This window comes from Lissotriton vulgaris, unplaced genomic scaffold (genome assembly GCF_964263255.1).
Source record: "Lissotriton vulgaris unplaced genomic scaffold, aLisVul1.2 SCAFFOLD_4443, whole genome shotgun sequence".
Lineage (NCBI taxonomy): Eukaryota > Metazoa > Chordata > Amphibia > Caudata > Salamandridae > Lissotriton > Lissotriton vulgaris.
In genome coordinates, this window is record NW_028242086.1 from 120,504 (window position 1) to 138,799 (window position 18,296).

Here is an 18,296-nt window from a genome sequence, read left to right on the forward strand (position 1 = left end):
CGGCCAACCCCTAAAGAGTGGATAGAGGAAGAATTACTTGTGCCCAAGCCCTCAATATTTTTAAGTCTTTCTTCAATTTGTGTTAGTTTGAGTGAGAGGGGTTTCAGGAGCACAGTGACCAAAGCCTCTAGTCTTTTCCATATATCTTCATCAGACATCCTGGGCACTAATGTTGGGGTTGGTATAGTGCTTTCAGTAGAGGTTTGTCGAAATCCAGTTTCTCGATTCCCTCTTGACTTGCCAGCTCGAGCGGATTGCAAGGATTTTAGTTTTTGAGGTCCACCAGTTTTTGTCCTATTAACTGGTGGCTCACTACTATTGACACATTGGGATTTAGCAGCCTGGCCCCTAGTGATGATGTTGGTGCCCGTTTTTACTACCAGTGGGAGAGACAGGGGGACTTCAGGTGCAGGTGACAGAGGAACGGTGGGCAAGGTTTGGGGGTATTTAGGATAATACCATCCATAGGAATACTACCAAGGGATGAGCGCTTCTGGGAAATCAGAGACCCCAGAGAAAGCCGCCTTTCTGCAAACTAGCTCATGTGTGAGAACAGACTCATCCCTTGTTAAAAAAGCATATACTGTCCCTCTCCCTGGTTGTTCGCTAGGACCCTTCCGTGTGCCCATTGATGATACCAAATCAGGGTTAGAGAGTTAGTAAAACAATAGTGAGGGCAGGGCACAGTACCTTGAGGTAGGGAGCACAGCTAGTCCCAAAGTCTAGATGTTGGGGGGTGGAGGACCCCCCCCCCCTCCTCCTGGCTCCTATGGGCCCGCTCCTTAGCTAGTCAGGAAGTGAAATCCCCCAATAGGATTTGCGGCGAGTGCTCAGCGCCCAGCAGGGAAGCGTATACACTGCACTGCAGGGCGGCGTTCTCCTCATTGCGCCTCCGTGCGCTTTGCAGGTCAGGAAGCTAAGTCCGGCAACAGGATTTGCAGCGAGTGCTCAGGGACCAGGAGGGAAGCAGCACAAATACAGTCTGCAAATTAAAGGGGCATTTTTCTCCGCTACTCCTGGCCAAAGTGACTGAATCCTACGTATATCCCCAGCTGACAAACTTCAGAGTTCCTCATACCCGAAAGGCTTATGCAAATTTCCCTGACAAGTCTATTGATGGGGCATTCACGTTGGATTGGTGGTGTGGAAACCTGGACGGGAAGTCTTTAAATTTTGCATTTTTTTGGGGCTTGAAAACGGGTCTATGCTTGGTATGCCCCAACATCTGAAAACATTGTCAAGTACCTCCTGTTTAATCTCCCATTTGTGTGAGGTGCTGTCTTGCCTGCTAAATCGGTCTGCCTCTCTGTTCTGCGTCCCTGAAAGGTGAATTCCTAATAGTGTGGCGTTCCTTTGTATCGACCATTTCCATAATTCTTGTGATAGTCTCGCCATAGTTTAGGACTTCATTCACCCGTTTGTTGAGCTAGAGCATGGTGTTGTGTTATTTGCCTGGATTAGTACAGTCTGTCCTTTTACATACACCTGGAACGTATTCAGGGCTACGAATACGGTCTTTGGTTCCAGGTAGCTTACATATTTTACAACATCCATGTGGCTCCAGAGTCCTCGGACCTTCAGGTTGTCAGCGTGCGCTCCCCAACCCTTGTGGGATGCGTTAGTTGTTATTGTCACCGTAGGGGCTGGTGATTCGAAAGGTCTCCAAATCCCCAATTATGTCGGGTTCCACAACTATATCCTTTTGCACACTTGATGTGAATACCACTAGATCCTCTTAGCCCTCTGTGGCTTGTTACCAATAGTTGCAGATCCATACTTGTATGGGGTGCACGTGCAGTCTTGCATGTGGAATGAGGGTACTGCATAATGTCATAATGCCCATCAATTTCTCGACAGTCCTCACCATCAGGCTAACCCTTCTGGTAAAAGCGAGTTTGCCTTGCAACAGCTGCCACTGTCTTGGTGACTGGATATGCCTGTGCAGAGTGCAGTTCTTGAATCTAGGGTAACTCTCAGGAACAATTTCACTTGTTCTGGTTTCAGTGAAGAATTCTCGTGGTTTATGATTAACCCTAGGCGTAGCGTTGAAATTGCTGTTTCAATGTATTGGTAGCATTTCGGTTTTAGCTTTGCTTTTACTAGCCAGTAGTCTAAATATGGGTAACAGGGATCCTTGTTTTCTCAGGTGTGCTGCTACAAGACATTTTAGGACCAGTCTTGGTGCGGATTTTATGCCAAATGGTAGCACCCTGAATTAGTAGAGTACCCTGTTCAAGACGAATCTGAGGTACTTCTTGTCACTGGTTTATTGGTATGTGCAGATAGGTGTATTTAAGATACACGATGGCCATGTAATCCTTCTTTCTACTGAGTGCATTACCTCCTGCATCATTAGCATGTTGAAGTGTTGATTCTGTATGAACTTGTTTGGGTACTGGAGGTTTATGATTGGCCTCTGTTAAATTCTACTTTGGTACAAGGAAGTACGGTGAGTAGATATCACCACTTGCATCTCTTGGGTAAACCTTCTCTGTGGCACGGTTTTGGATATGCTCTTTGGCTTCTCTTCGCAGTTATGCAAATTCCTGTACCACTTCTGGTTTTTACTCTTGGAGGTACGTGTAGAGGTGGTTGAGAGTTCTACTGAGTAGCAATGTCTTAATATGGTTAAAATCTAGTTGCCTGAGGTGATAGATATCCACTTCTGGAGGAACCCTATTATTCTGTCACTTCCTGTTTTGTGGTGGTGCGGGTTGGGAAATCACTTGCATGTTTATCAAATTCTTCTTGACCTTCTCGAAAGGTCTGCCTTGCTGGGTGTTGCCACTGGTGTTGTGTTTGTTGTTGTGCTGCCTGAGTGAGGCTTTGGTGTTGTTGCTGGCGTAGTTGGCCAGTTTGAAAGGGAGCCCTGGTTGCCAGTCTCTTCTGGTAGTTTAGCCTCCTCTTCTAAAAGATCCTTTGAACTGAACTGCCCCATGGGCTTTGTGTTGTCAATGTCCTTTTTAGGTCGAGCCTAGCACAGCGAGCATGCGCTACTCTAGGAGAGGGCCTCTTGGAATCACTCCAGACTTCCAAGATACTTCTCCGTGTGGGTCGGCCTCTTCCCACACATTCCATTGACCTTTGCACTGGGCTTTCAATAATAAAAGCACGCAAATGGCCAAACACGGGTGCATGTCCCGCTTTTCCTCTAAACGTTCACTTCAATGGCCTATGGGTCTCGGGAGCGAGCGGAGGAGCAGCGGCGCGCAGCGTCCCAGCTGCATTCCAGCCAGGATCAGGTTACTAATTAACCCAGTGCAGTCGCTTTCACTTTCGCGACCGCGCTTGTTTTATCCCTCTCATATCTGTTTATTTATTTATAATTAATACAGCCTACGCCTAGGCTCGAACCCTGTTCAAGCTCTAAAGCCAGCGTTTGTTTATATATATATTTTTATTCCTGCTTTTATGTAGTGCCTGTGTCTTTGTGCCTTTGCGGCGCAGTAAGAACATGAGTTTTACTAGGGGAGTCAATGCGATGTTTGCGTTTGTAATAAACTCACTTAAAGAGGAGTTACAATTCCCGGAATTGATTTTATGTTGTCTAAAATGCAGTAAGCAGCATAAAGTGTTAAATAGTACAGGATATTTATTTAGTGGTAATGCATGTTCAACCTGATTTACCTATCTCTAATACAGCTTTTATGCTCCCGCACATCCCAGTTGTTAATGAACATGACGCATGTTTTACAAATGGTCGCTGTAGAATTGTATTTCCTTGTAACCACTGGGGTCCCTGACACCAATTCCAACATCAGACTTTCACAGCGCTATTTTATTACAGTTGGGTCTAAATAATAAATTGAACCTTAGTTTGTATTTTTCATCACGATCTTCTAATGTGAGCATAACTTTCAACCAGACAGGCCCTGTTCAGATTAAGTGCAATGATCATGAAGCCAAACTCCTTTCGCACATGTTTAGAATATCATTGAAACCCCACAGCTTTCAAAAGAGTCCAGATTTCCTCGAAAACCCATCCAGCGTCACTGAAAACTGCACTGCTCGTACTCCAGTATTCAGGGATTAGTGGTCTCTGGTGCAGCGGGGGCAGTGGCACCAACAGAAAATACTCCCTAGATTCAGAGACTGACTTGATGGTGAGATAAGGGCCTACTCAAAGACACATTATGTGACCAGAAAAGCTAAATTATGGGGTATAATGAGGCACATCTTTAAAAATATATCTTCATTAGACATTCTCTACTATAGCTCTTTAATGCCTGGCGGCTTAGCACCCAGGATAGTGTGATCAATGCCTAAACACTTAAGGTACAAAAGGCGAGACCTATTGGCTATGCCAATGCTTTTTTTTTTTAATGCATTGCAGCTCCTAGTCTACTGTTTTTCAAACAGAGTCTCACCCGTCAAAGGCTAATTGATGACTGAAGCCTGTACCTCTGGTTTGAGCCCTGAGACTCAGCCAGGTGTGTCTTCCGAGTGTGGTGCCCATGCATCTGCTGGCCGTGTCTGCGGCATCCAGGGCAGATTTGAGGAAAGGGTTGGCATTGTTTTTAGCCTCCTAGGCTAAAACCTTGGCTCTCTTGCGTAACTCCTCTGGAAGGTGTTGCATCAGCCCTTCAATATCGTTCCACTGTTGGTGCACATAGCACATAGCAATTAAGAGTGCGCCGGATTGGCTATCTCCCATTGTGTTGTATCCTCTCACTCCATCTTTCTGCCCAATAGGTCCAGTCGCCTGCTCTCCTTTAGCGGTGGCCCCTTTGAAGTGGGGGCATTGTTTCTCTTCCTTGCGGTCATCACAATGATGGACTCCGCAGGAAAAATTCCCCTTGATGCGGAATGTTTGTACTCCTCCACAAGAGTGGTTATTACACTTTCAGTGGCTGGCTCTCTGAAAGCCTCTTTACCCTGGTCCAAGATGCTGGGGAGCAGGGGCAGAAAGAGGTTTGCCTTATGAAAGGGTATCAGAGTTTCCTCTAATTGTACCCCAAACGTGTTGACTGTCCTTTTGAGGAGGCTGTTGTACAAGGCAGGTCGTCCAGGACCAGACCTCGAGGGGTAGTTGTCACCTTACTCAGGGAACTCTGTGGCAAGGTCATGCCATGTATCCTTGAACTTTCTTTGCTCCTCGAATGTTGCCGCCTCTTTGTCCTCCAATTTGTAGAACTCTTCTTGTTCTTCATATTGTTGCTCCGGAGTTGCTGGGACCTCCATGGCTGCTGGTTTTCTCTGCAGGTCCCAACTGTCTTGTTGAAATGTGAAACTCTCCCAAGGATTTGTCAAACTTCTCCTTCTGAGAAGGGCAGCCATTTTTAACTCTAATACTCTTTGTTCGATGTTGAGTGTTGGTGGCATCTTTATTTTTGGCGTCGGCATTTCCCAGGCCCCAGTGTCTGCTCTTCTCCGTTCCCTCTTGAGCACTCAGTGCAGCACTACAACAATGGGAGACATGCCTACCAAGGATACATTGCTTCATGCTTCTATTCAGTAAACATTTTTCATTATGTCAACAAAAAAAAACTGTCTTTAGGTTTTACTTGGTCAGCTCTACATACTACCATTTAGAAAATTCTTACACACATGCAATAGGAAATTACTTTGCCCCGTGGATAGCACCTTCCTTTATTGCTGCACTAAGTAGAACGTTGTTCTCTTTCAATTTCAATGGTGCACTCTCCTGAATAAAATTAGTGTGCATTAGCCACTTGAGTGGGCCAGAAGAGACACCTTCATATTCTACTCATTTTCGGTCCACATGGAGACTATAACTACTCGAGATTTAATCGCCATCACCAAATGTGAAAACTACAACCCACTATATACATATTACCCTGAAATAAAATACACCGGTTCAGTGCAGGGTCAACAAACTGCGCATCATTTTCCACAGCATGCTTAGCATAAGGCATCAAAACAATAAAGTGTCACTCCACCAACATATAAACCACACTCCAGATACAACTCCCTCTTAAGGGTGCTTTCTAACACCAGACCATTCAGATTTGATAACTTTAACTGCTATTAACCACTAATAAGATGGAACACTAACGAAAGATGGGCAATTTCGCCTGCTTCATTTGACAGACTCATTAAAGTGTAAAAATCAGATCTCTTCCAGTAATCGACAATCCACTTCCCCAAACAGTTTATATATAGTAAGCGCAATAGGCGGCGTTCTAGTTATTTACTAAAGAACTGCAATACCAGTCTGCGCTGGAAATCTAACCAAAGAAAACTAAGAATTAAGTGCAAATACAGGGGTATTAATATTGATTAGGTCAGGCCAGTGAGAAAGATGGTACCCCAGTACAGTTTTTAGTTATCTCAAGGTAGCATTATCACTTGTAGATCCTGTACTAATTTCAAGTATTTCAAAATGGGAATGGTGCGCAATTGCCATTGAGTGTGATGTTGTGAGCATGACCTATCAACAAGTTTGTTGTAGAGTATAAAACCCAAAGACGTGTTTACTCATCACTGATCTTGTTGCTAAAGGGTCTTAATTTAGGATACATTTGTGTGCAGATGCCGATGTGATATTTGGTGAAATAAGGAGGAACCCAAGTTGTATCTGGATTAATTAAGCTTTGGTAAGTGCTTACACTGTAAGGTCGGAGTTATTTTGAACTGTAAATTAGTCTATTTGCACTGCATATTTGAACTTATGTACCTTTTTTAAAGTGAACTTTAGACTATCGTTGAGGTTGTAATCCACTTTAAATTAGCTATTTGATTTCAAGAAAAGGATTTAAAAGAACAAGTTACTTACAGTAATGCTCTTTCTAGTGGATACGCTAACCACACATTTGCCACCATGTGAACATTCCAGAGGTAAACTGGAACCACAAACCTGGGGGGGTTTACCGATCTGGTTATGCTGTCCCGGACGCTACCTCACGTGATGTGCAAAGGTTTAATGTACACTGTTGCCTCAACACGTCTGACTAATAAGTACTCTCTCTTTCTTTATTTTTTCATTCCTTTTTGGTACGTACCGTTGCTTGGACAAATCTACAAGTCGAGATTTTACGCCACACTGTAGGTAAATTAACCCGGTGGCCAACCCTAAGCAACCCCTTACCTATGTGGATTACCATCTCTACTCCGGAACCCCATTTTTACGTGCTCATTTACCACATCAGTTAGGTCCTAAAGAAACGCTACTGATCTTTCAGACAAACAAGGCTTGAAACATGTCGACCATATGCTAAGCTACATTGGCACATAAGGCCTTATAGTAACTCACCAACCTTCTGGTTTTTTAATCTACCAGGGGCACCACGCTATTTAAGGGTTTTACTGTGGATAACCCTAGGTAGTTTTATTTATCCACTCCTGCAGGCACCTCACCAATTTTTCCACTGGATCCACACACCTGCACTCACCCAACGGCTTTTCTCTTAAAAGATCTCCGTGAAAGTGACCCTTCAGGGGACCGTCTGGCATTGCAGCGCCAGCCTGACTGAGCAAAAGCCCGATGATTAAGCATGACATCCTTCAGGCTGTGTAAGGGCAACTAAGAGGCAAGACTCAGCCCTCCCCTTCGGGATTGGATCCTTGATACGGAGGATGAACCTCTGACTCTTTCCTCCTCCTCTTACCTTCTATTCTAATCTCAATCTTTCTTTACATTGACTAGGTGACACACTGCAGCCTCAATTTGGAACAGTGTCCCCTTTGATTTAACGGTAATTTGTGAAGCACGGACACTGGACCTAAACAGGCTCCTGGTCCCCCTCTTCTTTGTTGACATATATAAATTATACACCAGAAAGAATGTTACTGAAGGTACACAACTTATGATTTATACTTCCAACCACAGATTCCTCAACGTGTGAATAGACACCATAGCAGTTTTTTAACAGGGGGTGGGTTTGTGAACTGGCTCATACGAAAAAGTCCTGCAAGACAGAGCAAAATGCTCATTTCAACAGACCAGACTGTTGAGGCAGTACTGATTTGAAGACATGTGTACCAATGCCCACATAGTTGCCTGACCAATATCCAGGGCATGCACTGCCCATGACAACGAAGTAGTAGCAGCTTTGGTTCTGGTGGAATCAGCCCTTAGGCCTTCCAGAGGCTGCTTCTTGGGCAGTGTATAGAAGATCTTGATGCAGAGCACAAATCATCAAGTGATGGTCTGACTGTGCACAGCCCTGCCCTTCTTTGCCCAAGAAACCCCCCAAAAAGCTGATAGTCCACACAATGTTCCTTAGTGTGTAACTGAGTGCTCTTTTGAGGTCCAAATGGAGACCATCTCCTGAGAGACAAAGCAGAGCAAAGAGTACCGAAGTGTGATAGCCTGTCTGGCGTGAAAGGGTGTTAACACTTTTGGCAGAAAAGAATCCGATGTCCTCAGCACAAGCTTAGCTGGGAAGAACATTGTATAGGGTGGTTGGAAAGAAAGAGCCTGAAGTTTGCTCACACACCAAGCTTAAGTAATGGAAATCAGGAAGACCGTTTTGAGGGTCAGGAGACGTAATGGAGAACTGTGCATCAGCTCAAACTGAATACACAAAAAATATACCTAAATCTCGCTGTGGCAAAACAAAGTGCTTTGGTAGCATTAAGTGTTGCAAACCTTTAGAAATCTCATAACGGATGATTAAAACAAGTAAGTATGATCCGGCCACTGTCAAAAGGGTGAGAGGGCTTACAAATAGCCTTTTTAGTGCGCAAAGCAAGTCTTTGCTAGGCCAGGAATAGTATAAATAGCAAACTTCAGACAACTATGTTTGCAGTAGGGTCAATCTGGCAGGTACCGAAACAAACAACAAATGTGTCCCAGCAACTGGCGTACTCAATTTTGTAGGTGGACTTGTCGCCACCAAGTTACGACAACCTGACAAGGAAAGTAAACTGCAACCACTCAATCTCGATGTATGGAGAACCGAAGTGCGGAGGTCTGGGTACAGCGTCCTGCACTGCTGCTGCTACAACAGAAGATTCTCCCAAACTTGCAGCTTGATCGGAGGACAGATGCTTATGCCCTCGCGTTCTAGGTTTCACAGTATCCTGGCCAAATCTGGTGCGACTACAATGATTTGAGTCTGGCCGTTCCTGATCTTCGGAACTCAGGGCAGGGGAGGCTAAGAAAGAAAGGCATACAAAAGTCCTGTGCTCTACTCTAAGTGGAATGTGTCTCTAAATGAAACCTCCCTGGGACCTTCAACAGGCAACAGGGTTGGCATAGTGCATTCTCGTCAGTGGCGAAAAGTTAGTTGGGGTTCTCCCCATTGAAGGAAGACTACCTGCAGCAATTCCGGGTGTAACTGCCAATTTGTAGTTAGCTAGGCATCTCGGCTGTGTTCGTCCGTGCTGTGTACTGATTTGCATCAATCTTTCACTCTTTACTAAAAGAGTATTGAAAGAAAACCCATAGTGTTCAGATTTGTACATGTATCCCTTCCTTCTAACAACGTGCATCTGGAAGCAGAGTTCACATTGTGCAGCATGGATATACTTGTAGTCTATGTTATGAACATTTGTTGTGGAGCGCTCAGACTCAGATGCTCAATATAGACTTGTTACCTTTGATGAGAACATTTACTGTTGTACAGCGCATAGATACCTTTGGGTCTAGCTATCGCTATATAAAACTCTTCAATAAATAAATGAGAGAAATAAACATTCTAAATGACCAATTTACTTTACCTTCTAATAAAAGCTTTACACTAAAATGCAATCTACAAAAAGAGTCAACGTGCATTGTTTCCATTGACAAGTTTCTTCAGAAGTTAAAAGTAAATTTAAATCCTTGCTTGAGATCTGGACGGATATTTCAAAAAGTAGATTCCTCAACTTCTGAATATAACCCAGGCATCTGAGACTGGATCTGGAAACTTTAAAACAATACACCTGCAAGCCGATAGGTGGTGTTGTGTGGCTATGTGCCAACTTCTTTCTGCTCCGGAACTGAAGAGCGCACGGACATAAATTCCTTTCTTTTCGCTCCTTCAGACAGATTCAGATCTACTAGCTCTTTTCATAACGGTTTCTCAACAAAAAGTTTTAAAAAATTCCAGTGTGAGAGGTAAGATGTTGCCTATTCAAAGCATGCAGGGACTGTCACAAACTGATGTCTATTACAGACATTCATGAGGTATGATGCTCAGGGTCACAGTAAGACTCCAGAGCTTGTGACTATTTAAATGAACTCAAATGCCATACGGAACTCCATCTTTAAACATCAGAAGACTCCATGGTGTAACTGGTCCTGCTCCCGAAGTCGTTCCCGTAGCAGATCTTTATTGAAGTTTTCAGGTAAGTCCAGAAAGAAGCATAATAAATCTAAGTAGGAATTGGGTCTCTCCTGCCACTCAAACTCCAGAGAGGACGCAACAGCATAAACATGCCACCCTGTCTCGCTCCGGATCTTTATCGGAGCAGATTGCGAGCCTGGTTGTGATGCACCGCGAATGTCCAGGTCGGTCGGCAATGACGTAGCCCACTGAATTTTCAGGGAGACCATGCTGTGCATTTTTAGCACTTTACCAGTTGCCTCTAGCGACCATTTGGGGTCTATGGATCCACAGGGGCCTCCAGTGTGACTTCCGTTGGTAAGTCTGCCATCTGAACAGACTGCTCCTCTTGAACTCATTGGATTCAGTACTGCCTTCAGTGCCAATTTTGGTTGTGGCACCACTTGCGGTGCCAGTTTCCTTCACTTGGTGCCAGTGCTGAAGCCACCAACACAGGTGGAGGAGTCACAACCAATTATGCTCTCCGACTCAAATCGACCCAGGCCTTGACGGAGGCTGAACAGTTCTCCCACCGTAGCGCAGCCAGCTAGAACCCCCCGAGATCGTAAATCATTGACCTTACCATACAGCAGAGCTCACACTTTACACAACCTTCTTGGCAATGATTCGGACAATGCCAATTTCAACAAAAGCGATGATTTGGTTCCCAATATGATAAAATAAATTGTAAGAGTAACTACAAGACGGCAATGGCCTGGATACTTCCCCAGATATTGGCCCGGTTTCTCCTCCCGACCATGCAACCAAAGAAAATGCCTTCTTCGCTGTGTGAATGCAGAGGGCAGCAGACCTACTGGATCCATAACAAACTACTATAGAGGTGAAAACTAATGTTCTTACTGACGTACTTCAGACTGATTCAGGCACTTACAGAACCTCTACTACCATTTAACGAAGCCCTCTTGGACAAAACCAGTGAACAGGCAGGTTACCTGCGCAATCAACCAGCATCAAGCAACCCAGACTTCTTTACACAACACCCCACACCAGTAAGCTTACTGAAGCAGGAGTCCACCCGCAAGGTTAATCCTAACATCTTCCTAACCAGCATGTGAGACTAAAAACAAAGATCTTTGGCGAGCACATCTCACCCACGAGCCTTGCGTTACAGTCTGTAAACACCAGCTGTCTTCAAGGACGCTACTCATGCCCAATAGGACATGGTGATCCAAGTTTTGCCAGCAGTTCCAGATGACCTCTGGGTGCCCATGACAAAAGCGATCAAGGATTGCTGCGATGCAGCAAGATTTGTGATCCACTATGGCTTAAACAGACTTCTCACGTCGGGCAGGTGGCACTGGTTTGGAGCCTTCCCTGGATAAGTTCTACGGGCTCCTTTGCCTATGCCCAGGCATCCCAATGAACACGCCATTTTCAATGTCCCTCACCTTTTTCGTGGGAAAGCAATCAACCATGGAAAAATTTCAGCAAATCAATGCTACAGCACATTCCTTGGGCCCTTCCACCCCTTCTAGACAGCTCCAGCAACAATTTTACCCCCTTGAAGGCTATGGTCTGGGTTTCCTATATCACCACCATCAGACCCCTCCACCAGCCCACGGTCTCCCAGGCCTATTGTGGCTCGCAAAGTCTTAAAGAATCAAGAACAGGCAGCTCAGTTCCTCAACCCTCCAGCTGCTGACAAAAAACTTCTTTAGTTCATCTTTCGTTGCACGCAGCCACTGTGTCCGGCGACAGGATTCAGCATTATTGCGCAAGACTATTCGGTTCTCCATATGCAAATTGGGGCTATGACCTCACATTTCTTTCTACCCCAATGCACCTTCCCCCACCTACAAGACTACTGACTGAGGGCCACATGTCCATCTTGCAGCAGGAGGTGCAGGTAATTTTGCCAGAGGTAATAGATTGACTTCGGAAGTAGGAACTAAGTTACTCCCACTATTTCCTTGTGCTGAAGGAAGGAGGCCGTTGACCCATCTTAGATCTTCAACCTCGTATCTCCTTCCAATGTAAGGACACATTCAAGATCCTTATGCTAGCCCAGGTCCCATCTGCTATAGACTCTAGAGACCGAACTGCAGCGTTTGACCTGCAGAACTTATTTCCATATACCCACCATGCAGGCCCACAAGTGCTACCTGCAGTATATAATGCTCCCTTTTGGCTTCACCAGTGCCCCCTGGATGTTTACAAAAAGGGATGGCAATGGTTGCAGCACACCTTCGTAAGTCGAGGGTACCATCCTCCACATCGATAACTGGCTTTTGAGAGTGGACTTGCGTAAGGCAGTAAACTACTTCAAGATCACTGCAAACCTCCTAACATTGCTGGGGGTCACTAGACAATATGCCAAAGTCATGCCTGACTGCTTCTCAAATGCTCCCCTTTATGAGATCCATTCTGGATACAGAATAGTTTAGTGTTTCATGCTTTCTGCTGTAGCAGAGATCCAGGATAGAAAGGGCAATGATTCAGATGTCCCTTCCTCCGTTCTAGATCTCAGTATAGATGACTGAGGCCGCTGAGATTGCTGGCCCGTTACATTCTGATGGTGGGACATGCCAGATGGCACATGGAGGCTCTGTAAAGGGGATATGTAGTCCTAGTGGGAATAGCACCAGGGGATCTTTCAGATTCTATTCAGATTTATCAGACACGGCAAAAGACCTGCACTGGTGGCTGCATTATCGCGACTGGTTGACTCGCACACCCCTCTCCCTACCCTAACCAGATTTGACATTGGTGACAGAGGCCTTTCTTCTGCGTTGAGGCCATTCAGGAGAGGCGAAGATCAGAGGGGCATTTGGTCTCTGGCAGAACCTTAGTTTAGCATCCATTTGTTGAAGCTCAGGGGGACTGGCTTGCCATTAAAGACCTTCCTGCCCACTATCAGAGGAAGGCTGGTGCAGGTGCTCATGGACAACACCACTGCCATGTGCTACAGCAACAAACAGGACGTTATGAAGTCTTGGGTCCTGTGCAAGGAGGCTCTACAACTCTGGAACTTGGTGGACCACCAGGGAATTTATCTGGATGTGTCTGGTGTTGAACCACCTGGAGATGTGTACAGTACCGAGAGATGTGTGATTTGGTGTTTTGTCAACTTGAGTTCTGCACAGTCTTATCAGGCATTTATAGTAAGTCCCGTTCCTAATGAGTAAGCCTCTGTTGGGTGAAATGGGAGATGTGAAATAATGGTGTGGTGTGCAAACCACAAATCAGTGTCATGCATTCTCATAAGAAGTAGGAGAACCTTCTAACCTTTTGAGTTTATTTTTATTGTCTTTTTTTACATGCATCACTAAAGCAGGTTATCAACGGGAGACCTTTAAGATCTCAGTCTTGGCAACTAATGGGTTAAATTTTTTGAATTGGAATAGGTTATAAAAAAAAAATACAGAACTTGACAATTAATAAGCCACAGACTTCTGCTACCTCGGAAGCAAAGTAGCAGGATTCTATGGTGTAACATGCTCCTTTTGTGGTCTTCGAGGACATAGCCTCAGACTTTGAGAAATGCGTTTGTGCTTTGTCCAGGAGGAAAACGGTCTGTGGTGGTGGTGAACCAATTACCCTGTTTGCATGTCAGAGGCCTCTAATAGTTAGCACGTTTAGTTTACTTATTTGAGGAACCTTGGACGTAGAGTCTCTGTATACCAATATCCCACAGAGAATATCATTACTGGTAATGCAATCTATTTTAGAGAGCAGACCACGCCCACATAATGTACCCACCTCTTTCATCATGCAACTCCTTGAAGTGTGCCTCACTCGTAATTTCTTTGTCTTTGAGGGTCAATTTTACCTACAGGTCCGGGGGACCTCAATGGGAGCAATTTTTGCTCCCATGTTGGCCATTCTGTATGTAGATCACTTGGAACAGAACATCGTCCTAACATCTTCAAACCCTTTCAAACCATGCATAGTGGAATGGAAGAGGTACATTGACGATATCTTATCTGGAAAGGTGAAACAGAATCTGGAAGTCTTTCGTCAATGGCTAAACAGCAACTGTGGCGGCCTTAGCTTCACAGTCACACATGACAAGGAGTCAATCCCCTTCTTTGACTTGCGTATAAAACATTGAGGGATTATTGATCACAGGTTTGTTCCGTAAACCAACAGAACGGAACACTCTGTTGAGTTATAACAGCAGTCATCCCCGGGCCCTGAGAGATAGTTTGCCTTATTCTCAATTTCTACGAATACGTAGGAACTGCTCTCTCAGACAAGACTATTTTTCAGAAGCCAAAATACTTTGTTCGAAACTCATCTCTAGAGGTTATCCCAAAAGACTAGTGAGGAATGCCATGAAACTGGCATGGTACTGCCCACGCGATACCCTCCTAGAACCTAAAATTAAGACCAATACTGACCGATTGGTATGTGTAACCACATTTTCATCGGTCTCAAACTGCATTCGTAAAACAATAATGAAAAACTGGCAGGTTTTGAATGCGGGTAATCTCAGTTCAGACCAACCACTGTTTGCCTTCAAAAAAAGTCAGAACATCAGGGACCAAATAGTCAGAGCTGCCCTCCCCTGCACCAAGAACACAAACCCCACACTGAATGACCTTTGGCATATGGAACCATTACGAGGCCATGCACGGTGTGGCAATTGTGTAGTGTGTGAGTTCACGAGTGATTGTAAGGAATTTGTGTTTAACCCCTTAAGTGCTGCGTCAGTGCGTTGGCCGACGGCAGCACTACCTCCCCAGTGCTGCGCACGACCATTGGACGTCCATTCAGCACTGGTTCCAATGGACAGCGCAGCACTGGGGAGGGATGTTTTCTAGCATCTATGAGGTTAACAACATTCGCACTGAACTGAAAACATTCACCAACTGTAATTCGTGTAATGTTGTTTATGCCATATTTTGCCCATGCGATAAGATCTACGTGGGACAGACCACCCAAAAAATCCGTCTGCGCATTTCACAACACAGAAGTCGGATAAGGTGCAAGACTGCAAAGGCACCACTGGTCGAACACTATCTACAGAAAGGACATTCGGAAAATGACTTAAGGTGGACAATCATCACTGCAGTCAAAGTTCCTGCACGAGGAGGTGACATTTCCAGAATCCTCAACAAAGAAGAACTTAAATGGATCCTCAAAACAGACAGCCTTAACACGGGACTAAATCTTTTGGAGGATCGTAATTCGCTGATTTGATTTCCTTCTTGTCTAACCTCTCTGCTTAATGTATTACATCGCTCTGCTAAAGGTTCTTAATACCTATACTGCTGGTTTCGACCAAATGTGTGTCTCATTGTTTTTCTTCACAATTCCTTGTTATTAGTAAGCTTTACTGGACTTATTTAGGCGCCACAAGGGTAATCTCTGTAGGCTTGCCTTATTGTACCCATTCATTGTATTCATTCGCTGGTCCATCTCAAAATGGCAGCCCCATTCACTGGGTATCATTCAAGATTAGTCCTTCCTCACTTTCCCTCACCCCGCGTCTCCCGCGTCACGAATCCAACAGGAAGTGCCTCTTATACAATAACACTGGCTGCGGAGTAGAATCACCGCGACCCGAGAGCCCGCCGTACATCGAGGGAACTCGTCCCTGCTATACCGGTAAGCCTAATATTCCCGTAAGGCACCCTTACTGTTGGACCCCTACGTGGACCACGTTACTAATCGGCTACTGCCTACCGCGTTATTCCACAGGTATCGTCCAAGCAGCCCACGAGATTGGTTTTCCTTTTTGCCTTTATTTAGAGGTAAGCGTTACTTCTGTTCCCACATGCCTGTTGAATGCACCCTAAATTGGGAATACAGTATATGATTAATTTTCTCTTGGAGGTCATGATCGGTAATTACACCATTCTTTGAATTTTCATAGGCTCGCAGCCACAATTGTACTGTTGACAATCTCCGGTCCCGTGGTAAGCCTGTGCATTCTTTATGCTTACCTACGCCGTGGGGTCACCTCTATCACTCGGCTAAGATCGAAAATACAGGCACCCTTCACCACCTGTGGTAGTTCTTTCACTCGCACTTTCACCGCCGAGGTTCCTCCGATCACGAATCCCGGGCACTAGGCACCGTTGCACCAAATGCAATCGTCTAGTTACCTTATCTACATGCAACTCACGGAGTCACACTCCCCCCAACCACGAGCATTGTTCACTGATTAACCCCACGCCGCATTCACTACCAGGCCACATGTCCCCTGGGGCACAGCAGGCCTATGTCCCTGTCACATTTTGAAGTATGCCTCTCGGCACAGCTCCTTAATGACACAAGTACAACTATTGGAAGCAGTTTATACTGCATATAGGATGTTCACAAACTATCAGAACTAACACACAGTTGGTATGACATACCAGAAATGTTATCTGTATTGCTTGTAATTAAGCCCTTTCACCTACAGGTGGTCTGATACCAGGGCTTCCCAGTAATTACTCTTTCCTTTCCCTTCTTTTCTAGGCTATTATGGCTTATCTTAGGCATAAATTCATGTCCTGATGATGATTCGCGTGATCTAAAATAGCGAATCGAAACGCCGTCGACACCCCTTCAACACCTTATACTACCACAAAAAACTGAGATTTGATTGTAAAGGTGTTATGGTTTATTCTGCAGTGACACTTTGACAAGATTATATTGGAAGTGTCGCTAACCAATTGTTTGTTGCCTAACAAGCCTTGTATGTTCTGTTTGTATGTCATTTTGTAAGTGTGTTCTGTGGGTCACAGGCTTGTGCCCCACCTTGTAATATTGTAATATTGTCTCAAATTTTTATTTACATTAATACACAAGACCCTCGCCCGGCTGGGCCGGTCTACTTACTAAATATAGCTACGACTGTCTATATTTTATTGTTTCTCTCCAAAACTACTTTTTGCAATGGACCACTGTTGTTGAGAAAGCATTTGCAACACACAAATTACAGAGTAACATTAAGCCACATAAGGATGTGTGTTGTCCTAAATATGGAGACATGGGAGTCGAATTAATCCATATAGCTCATTATATCTATTTTTTTATTCATTCTGTGATGAAGGTTGTTAAGTACTACGAGGGTGGGGGAACAATTCAGGGAGATGGAGTGTTAAGTGCAGGTGGGTGGAGTGTGTGGACTGAGCGGGAGAAGCATGGTGTTTGTGATGTATGTTGTGTGATGTGTGTGATGCAAGGTATGATAGATTTGAGGGCTTATGTGGGTGGGGGTGTTCAGTGAGTCATGTATATGCGTGCTTGTGGATTGTGTACATGGGTGGGCGTAGCTATGTTACATTAAGTTCTGGGTGTGTGAGTGTTTTTGTGGAAGTGAACTTCTCAAAACACCCATGGTGGAGAAATCAATTTACTTCCCAACTGCCTATTTTGTAAAGGTTGAACACTTTTGAATCTTAAGAATACTCCTTTAATGTTTATTCATGGGGCCATGATACATAGCATGAATACTTGCTAGGATGATAGAGAAACAGTTTAATATCAATATAATGGCGTGCAGTTTAACCTATTTGCTATCTATGCAATAATATTATCGATTAGGTCTAAACCGAACCAACATTTAGTTAAACACTAGTCTAACCTAAAGACTGGAAACAAGGTTCCAGAACAGACGTGTCATGTGGTTTTGTAGCAGCCTTCAAACAGACCCTTCTTGCAAACTAGATTACACACATCATGGGTAGCCGTCAATTCATTCTTGTTGTTTATAAATGGTGCGTTTTTAAAATTGTATTTTCCTCTGCTAGGCTTAATTAAGGTTGCAAAGTATCTACACTTTGTAAAAGTGTTTGTAAATTATTTCCGTGTTAAAATATTTTTTCCAAAACATTTTATCCAGTGAAACTGTTAAAGTGTTTTTGCTGCGATTGTTTTCAAGGATAAACTACGTTTGCTGGACTTTTATCACAAGTGCAGCGACATTTGCAAAGTTGTCAAAAATACAAACTTTGCAAAGACAAAACTTTGCATTTAGCCCCTTTATTTATTCCGAAACATTTTCTGTGGTGGTTCTCTTTTATGGGAGGTAGTCAGTCCGGAAAGGTGGTGTAAATGAGAATAGTAACAGTTCTTAACGCTAAGTGGATTAGATCACTCGGAGTCCGTAGCCGCAGGACAGTATCTTGCACA

At 44.5% G+C, this 18,296-nt stretch overlaps 1 protein-coding gene across 1 annotated transcript in view; it reads right to left on the reverse strand.

Annotated features, from left to right (window-relative positions):
* The window catches only part of LOC147669069 (histone acetyltransferase KAT6B-like), a gene marked incomplete at its 3' end in the record, with an annotated part of 135,168 nt that overhangs the window by 107,353 nt on the left and 9,519 nt on the right, over positions 1-18,296 (reverse strand). The gene's annotated exons all lie outside the window — the stretch shown is intronic.